General features: G+C 45.5%; 1 long non-coding RNA gene across 3 annotated transcripts in view; it reads left to right on the top strand.

Annotated features, from left to right (window-relative positions):
- The first annotated feature begins 152 nt into the window (after nt 1-152).
- Nucleotides 153-8,011, top strand: part of LOC112398174 (uncharacterized) — a 13,612-nt gene continuing 5,753 nt past the window's right edge. The window contains exons 1-2 of one of the 3 annotated variants that reach the window (XR_003002946.1): nt 153-423; nt 734-828. This is a non-coding gene — a long non-coding RNA (uncharacterized LOC112398174). The other 2 variants (XR_003002945.1, XR_003002944.1) reach the window with 2 other exon arrangements.

The following is an 8,011-nucleotide window of genomic DNA, read 5'->3' as shown; positions in this document are numbered from 1 at the left end:
GGGACCCCGGGGGCAGCTCAGAGCGCGGCTGGTGCTCGGGTGGCGGAGGGAGAAAGAAGGGAAGGGAGGCTGTGAGTTAACGGCGGCTCGCAGGGAGGGAGAGAGGGGGAGGGAGGAAGGCGGAGGGATATTCGGGCCGGACCTCTCCGCGGCGGCACCGCGCTGCATGTCGATTGGCTGCCGCTGTGGCCACGCGGAATCCCCAATTGGCCAGGCGGTTAGCGTTGAAGGGCCGCCCTGCGCCCATTCGCTCGCTGGTTTCAAGGCCCGGGGTTGGCTGGGCGGGCAGCAGGATAGGGGCGCGGATTGGCCGAGGGGCGGGAGATTGGGGTGAGGCCGGCCAGAGTCTGCCGCTGATTGGATTGGCCTGGTAAAGGCCGTGAGCTGAGGCCGTAGGAGCGCTGGGAGGAGGGTGGACAGAAGGTAAGACTCCGGGCCTGCTTGATTGGCTGGGATACTAGACGTTGATAGGATAGGGCACCCTAAAAAACTGGGGAGAGGAGTTTGGGGTCGGGGCCTCGGAAAGGCGGGAGGTGCCCCACCGCTTTAGAAGCCCGGCGCAGTGCACGACGGGACGCCCCCGGGAAGGGGCGGAGCCGTGTCCGGGCTGCGGTTGGGAAAGCGCAGTCACTCCGAGGGGCGTGTTGAAGAGGGTTTCGCGGGCTCGAGCGGGGGAGGGGGGGGACCGTTAAAACCCTGCCCCGCGCCCACAGGAAGCTGCTTTAATGGCTAGGCCTACTAGGTACCAGGCTTTCGGCTGGGAAGGACCTTGAAGACCATGCGGTTCAACTTCCAATTTGCAGATGTGGAAACTGAAGCCGAGAGAGGGTATGCACCTTGTCCAAGATTACTCAGCCGGTTAGTGGCCTTACTGGGACTGGTCTCAAGCGCTCCTGACTGCTCTTGGCCTTACACGCATCTCCTCCAAGGAGGTGAATGCTAATACAGTTACTTTAGACCTATTTATAATTTGAGGCCTGTGCTGTTATAAGGTCTAACTTACGTGGTTTGGACAGTTGGATTCCTCTTACACTCCCATTCATAGCTATTAGGTACTGGAAAGAATAGAAATGTTTCATCTTGCGAACGTGGCCCTTTTATAAAGGCGCAACCTGAACCAGAAAGAATGTGTGTACAGGCATAAAGGATCGTGGTTCTTAGTTTTAGTTGTAAGCCCTCAAAGAAACTAATGAAAGCTTTTCTTAGCAAAATGAACATAAAGAAAATGTGCGTGCAGTTTCTTGACTTCCCCTTACATTGGTACAGGGGCTCCAGGTGAAGAATTTCCAGAATTGTTACATTTTCACCATATTGATCTAGGGTTAATTGGATGCAGCTAGCTTATAGAGCTCTTTGCCATATAGCTTCAGCTTGTGGAAAAATTGCCCTACTCTAGCCATACTGGGAAAACCTAAGAGCAACTCTGTCCTTGTTGAGAAGTTCCAACCAAGAGTTAGGAAGTTTCCTGGTGGTCTAGTGGTTAGGATTCCGCGCTTTCACTGCCGTGGCCTGGGTTCAACCCCTGGCTGGGGAACTGATATTCCACAAGCCACGCAGCGCACACACAAAAAAAGAATTAGGAAAGGTTGGCCAGCTACCTTTATTCCTTAAAGGAAGACGAGATCTTTCTCTGCCAGAAATATCTGGAGTTCTAAAGCTGGAAGTGTGGGGACACCGTTCCTTACCCATCCTGTGACTAGTTGATTTCCTGTGGCTTAGCAGTCCTTTTAATCTCAGCCTTTTGCTTCATCTATCAGCTGATGAAGAACTGCCCTGTGTGTGTAACTTTATTAGGAATCAATGAAGATTGAGATGACGTCCATCAAAATCTTTGTATTGTCTTTATGAGTATTACCCATACTACAAATGATCCGCAGTTCTGTTTCACTCCAAGCCAAGTTTCTCCTGTCCTCTTATCAGTTTGCTGAGACACCTCCTCTGCTCAACATCGGTCATGATACTACCAGTGAGGGGAAATGGATTTTTAAAGTAGCTGGAATAAAATGCTGGGAAGATCAATGTTTTGCAGCAAAGTTCCAGTCAAACATAAGGTCCTTACCACAGCCAACTGAAATGAGTTTTTAGTTGAGCTAAGATAGGTGCTTTGTAGTCCCTATCAAAAACAGCCAACGCTGTCATGCATTCAGCAGATGCTACTGGGCGCGATAATGTGAGTGCTTAGCACTGAGATTCCAGAAACTGACTGCCTGAGTTCATAACCCAACTCTGTCACTTCTAAGCTTGTGTGATTTTCTTTGCTTTATGTAAAGTGGGGCTAATAATTGTACCTGCCTCATACACAACTTTTAGGAGGTCTTAGTGAGTTGATACACGTTAAGAGCTAACACTGCCTGGCATCTTGTATATGTTGTATATACATTGGCTATTATCTATTTAGCATGTATTTTGTACGAAGTGAGTGGTTCTTGGCCCTTGGCCTATTAGGGAAGAAAGACTTTAATCAGTTAATCTCACAAACAGATGTAAAGTTGTAAAAGTGAGAGATACCAAAGAATGACCCAGCCAGGAGGCTCAGGGAAAGCGTACTTGAGAAAGGAAGAGTTAATTCAGGTGGAGAAGGGAAGAACAAACATGTGCAAACGCCCTGTGGTGGGAGGGAGCTCAGGGATTATAAGAAACTGCAAGAAAGCCGGCACACCCAAAATACAGGGAACAAGGAATTGAGACAAAGCTAGAGTGTTGAGTAAGGGAAAGACCATGTGAGAGCCTCACAGGCCAATGCTTTTGTCTATATCGTAAGACCAGAGGGCAGCTACTCAAAGGTTTTAAAAAGGTCTTTGGTTGCAATGTGAAGATTAAGACTGGAAAGAGAGGAGCAGATGCAAGGAAACCAGTTAGGAGGCCATTGCAATAATCCAGATATGAGCTGATACTTGTAGAAAGGAGAAAGGTAGAAGGAATAGTGGAAATAGAGATAGGTATTGAACTTGGTAATTGATTGGAAGGAGAGGGAGGTGTCACTGGTGCCTGCTAGATTTCCGGATGGTGATGCCATTTGCAGTGTTTCCCAAGTAGGAGGAATTGGAGGCCGTGTAGTTTAGTGAATGTGGAGAGGTACACAGGGGCTTCAGGTTGTATTTCTTGAGCTATGTATGGAGTCCATGGGTTTTAATATGCTATTCTCTATAACAGGAATATTCATGTCCAATGAACAAATTCTGAAATTAAAGAAAGTGGATTTCAGTCTTACTCTGCCACTTCCTGCTCTCTGATCCTGAGCAAGTTACTTAACGTCTTAGTCTTGTGAAATGGGAGAATCTCTGCCATACCATTGGGTGATCTGAGCATGAATGGGAGTTGGGAAAGTGCTCGGTGCAAGTGTCTTATGACGGGAGATGTTCACCAGTATCTGTTAAACAATGACTTGGTGAATGGTTGAGATCAGATGGCATTCTCCAGCTCAGTCCCCCCACTAACCCATGGTGCTTATGCGTGAGGAGACTGGCTGCGAGGGGAGAAGCAGTCATGCTATGACCTGATGCCTTTTCCTCCTGAGCAAAGCTGGCTGACCTCAGAGGGGTACATGCAACTCGTCCTTGTGTCCCGTGAGAAGTGATGGTCTAGCTTTGAAAAAGGCGCTTTAAAACTTAACTTCACCGTCTTTTCCAGTGTTATCCACACTAGGGCCCATGTGTACCATTGGTCCAATCAAGCCGGTCATATAGTTTCATCCTGCATAAGTGCTCAGCGCTATCCTAGGCCTGTCCCCTGCCTAGGTTCCCTCCTCATCTCTCCCAGTCTTCAGGTCATGCACAAGTTTGTTTCTTTGTTCATTCATTCAACTACATGAATTTATTATATGTACCCCCCACCTCCCAGGTTATTTCAGGTATAACATGGGGATGTGATAAAGTCCATAAGAAAGGTTCAAACCAAATGCTGTCATGGAGCTAAAATATCAGGAGGAGGAGGGATTTTTTTCCTGACTTGTGAGAGTACTTAGTAGACAAGGGGGCTTTGAGCTGAACCTTGAAGGACTGGAGAACTTTGTAAATATAGAGTTTGCAATGAAGCCTTCTACAACTAAGGTAGTACACATTTATATCTTCACTTACTAACAGTGTGATACTGGGAATGCTTATTTGATATCTTTGTGTCTCAGTTTCCTCATCTGTAAAATGGAGATAATAGTTTTAGCCAGGGTTGGCTTATAGGTGTGAGACCTATACAGTCACACAGGTGCTTAGAAATGCTGGCCCCTCACTTGGTTTAATGCTCTGCTGTCACCATGTTGAAATTCTTAATAATTTTTGAACAAGGGGCCCTGCAAATTGTGTCCTGATCTTGCCTTGTAGGATTATTGTAAAGTCCTGAGAAGTTAATACTTGTAAATTTCTTAGAACAGTGAGGGCCTGGCATATGATGGGGGTTCAGTAAGTGCTAGCTGTTATTATTATTATCCTCTGAAAATTACCACAGTGTAGCTCACAGTATACCTCATAGTTTATTTAGCATTTAAATAACCAGCAGATATTTTTGAGTGCCTGTTCTACAAAGGCGCTGGATGGGTCACAAAGATGAATAGGACAGTACTTCCTCCCCTAGTTGGTGGAATAAAGCGTGTATTTTAAGCATACTAATTAGTAATAAATAATAAAATATGTCATATGGTGAGTATAGAAATTTTTAAAAATAGATTTTTGGGCTCCACCTTCAGAGAATCTTAGTAGCTCTGGTGTGGGGCTTCAGAATCAGTCCCCCAGGTGATTTTATTTATTTATTTATTTAAGGGTTTTTTGTTTTTGTTTTTTGTTTTTTTTTTTGATGTGGACCATTTTTAAAGTCTTTATTGAATTTGTTACAATATTGCTTCTGTTTTATGTTTTGGTTTTTTGGTCACAAGGCACGTGGGATCTTAGCTCTCCGACCAGGGATCAAACCCACACCCCCTGCACTGGAAGGTGAAGTCTTAACCACTGGACCGCCAGGGAAGTCCTTCCGCCAGGTGATTTTAATGAACAGGCAAGTTTTAAACCATGGGCATTAACTCCAGGGAGGTCATGTGGAATAGAGGCAAAAAGCTTGGCATTGGAGTTGGTCAGGCTGGGGTTCCAAGTTCTGCCATCTGCTAGCTCTGTTACTTTGCATAAGTTACTTAGCTTCTCAGTTTCCTCATTTGTAAACATTAAAACCATACTTTAAAGATTAAATTTTAAGATGGTTGAAAAGCTGAGCGCATAGTGGACACTTAATTATGGGTTTTTTTCTCTAGAAGGGGGAGATGGTATCCCAGAAAGGGGCAGTCAAAGAGGGCTTCCTGGAGGAGAGGATAATCTACCCCCATACAACCAGTATGGTTTGGATGGGGAGAAAATCCTCTGATTCCACACTCTAGCAACATCCAAGATATTAGGTGAATATTAGAGGAATGCTAAGTCACAATAATTGATGGGATTTAGCGGCTGATTAGAGACAAAGGAGAGAGAAGAATGAAAGGTGAGTCATAGGTCTCCAGCCTTGAGTATTTTTGAGAGTAATCATTTTAAAAACAAGATCATGTATAGGAGCTGAGTTGGTGCAGGAAGGTGGGGTAGAGGTTAGGGGAGGGGTCATGTGTATCCAGTTTTAGAAGCGTTTAGTCTTTCATGTCATAAGGGGACAATCAAGGGAAACTGTACATTTTTTTTTTTTTTTGGCTGGGCCGTCCAGCTTAACGGATCTTAGTTGCCTGACCAGGGATTGAACCCGGGCCCCCGGCAGTGGAAGCTCTGGGTCCTAACCAGTGGACCACCAGGGAATTCCCAGAAACTGTACATTCTTGATTGGGATTTGGGAGAAAGGCTGGTGCTTGGGAAAGAAGTTAGAAGTCAATAGATCAGAAACAGTCACTGAGCTCCCAAGGATAAATTATGTCTTAACATTCTATAAAGAGAGAAAGAAAAGGAAAAGATTTTGGAACTGGAAATGGGGTTACAAACTAGTAGGCACTAAAAGTGAGAGGGAGAAAAGAAGGAAGAGCAGAGGTAGAAAAAGAAGTGGGAGAGTGGACTGTTCATAGCTATGGTGGTCTGGATAATGTTCCCCAAAAGATGTCCATGTGCTAATCCCTGGAACCCAAGAATATGTTACTTTACCTGGCAAAAGGGACTTTGCAGCTGTGGTTAAATTAAGGATTTTGCGATGGGGAGATTATCCTGGATTGTCTGGGTGGACCCAGTGTAGTCACAAAGGTCCTTAGAAGAAGGAGACAGGAGGATAAGAGTCAGAAAAGGAGATGTGATGACAGAGGTAGAAGCCTGAGTGATGTGGAGCCATGAGCCAGGGAATGTTGGCAGCCTCTGGAAGCTGGAAGAGGCAAGGAACAGATTCTGCCTTAGGGCTTCCAGAAGGAACACGGTTCTGCTGACCCATTTTAGACTTCTTTCAGAACTGTAAGAGAATATATTTGTGTTGCTCAAAGCACTAAGTGTAGTAATTTGTTACAGTAGTGATAGGAAACTACTGCAGTGGTTAACAACTGAAAACAACCCAAATACCTAACAGTGATGGATTGGTTAAATAAGTTACAATACATTAGTATGATGGACTATTATAATTGTAGTTAGCCATTAAAAATTATGCAGTAGGGCTTCCCTGGTTGAGAGCCCGCCTGCCGATGCAGGGGACATGGATTCGTGCCCGGGTCTGAGAAGATCCCACATGCCACGGAGCGGCTGGGCCTGTGAGCCATGGCCGCTGAGCCTGCACGTCCGGAGCCTGTGCTCCACAGCAGGAGAGGCCACAGCAGTGAGAGGCCTGCGTACTGCAAAAAAAAAAAAAATTATGCTGTAGAAGATAATTTAATCGTGTGGGAGATGTTCATAGTAGATTGCGAAGTACAGAAAATAAGTTAAAATATTGTAGGTATTTATGTGGAAAATTCATCAAGAGGTACACCTAAGAGTCATGCATTTTTTGCACTGACTGTATGGTATACCTCAAAAAGTTTTGCAGATTGCACATAGATGTCCTGTTTGGTTCAAAGAAGGGAAGCATGTATTATACCTGTGTATTCATGAATAGGGAAAGGACTGGGAATGTATAAACCAAATGTTAATAATGGCTGTCTCTGGGTGGTAGGATTACAGATGATTTTTTTTATTTTTTATTTTTTTTTTATTTTTGCGGTACGCGGGCCTCTCACTGCTGCAGCCCCTCCTGTTGCGGAGCACAGGCTCCGGATGCGCAGGCCCAGCAGCCACGGCTCACGGGCCCAGCTGCTCCACGGCACGTGGGATCCCCCTGGACCGGGGCACGAACCCGCACCCCCCACACCGGCAGGCAGACCCCCAACCACTGCGCCACCAGGGAAGCCCTATATTCATTTTTTATTCTTCTCTGTGTGTTCCAAGTTTTCTTCAGCGAACAAGTATTACTTTTTTGATCAAAAAATATATTTAAAAAATTAGTTTTTAAAAATCAAGGGAAAGGGGTAGGGAGAAAGTCTGGAGAATGATTTGCAAGCTTAAGGGCAAGGGCCCTGCAGCACCTGGCACAACCAAGCTTCTATAAACTATTTTCTGAAAATAGGTGATTTTATTTTGGCTGGGGTACCGGGGGCATGCTGCATGGCATGTGGGATCTTAGTTACCCGACACGGGATCGAATCCTTGCCCCCTGCATTGGAAGCGCGGAGTCTTAACCACCGGACTGCCAGGGAAGTCCCAATAGGTGGTTTTTTAAAACATTGTATCCCCCCCACCCCAAAGCAGAAAGGGACTCAGTACTGGGGACATAGAGAGAAGGAAGAAGAAGAAAAAAGGCAAGAATATAGAGGTAAAAGCTTCCTGGATCCTGAGTTAGGAGGGCCTCCAAGAGATGTGAAGGAAGTGGAGCAGATTGTCTAGTCTTACCCCGGCCCGGTTCTGTGTTTGTCAAAGAGTCTGGAGACAGACCAAACACCCTCAGCCGTTTTCTCCTTTCATTTATTCAATCCTTCTTTATTTTCTTCCTTTGTTCTTTTTCTTTTTTTTTTTTTTTTTTTTTTTTGTTTTGCGGGCCCCTCACTGTT

Source organism: Neophocaena asiaeorientalis, unplaced genomic scaffold, assembly GCF_003031525.2.
Source record: "Neophocaena asiaeorientalis asiaeorientalis breed wild unplaced genomic scaffold, Neophocaena_asiaeorientalis_V1.1 scaffold1, whole genome shotgun sequence".
Classification (NCBI taxonomy): Eukaryota; Metazoa; Chordata; class Mammalia; order Artiodactyla; family Phocoenidae; genus Neophocaena; species Neophocaena asiaeorientalis.
Note: the sequence above shows the minus strand (reverse complement) of the source record. Positions and strands in the feature narration are given on the sequence as shown.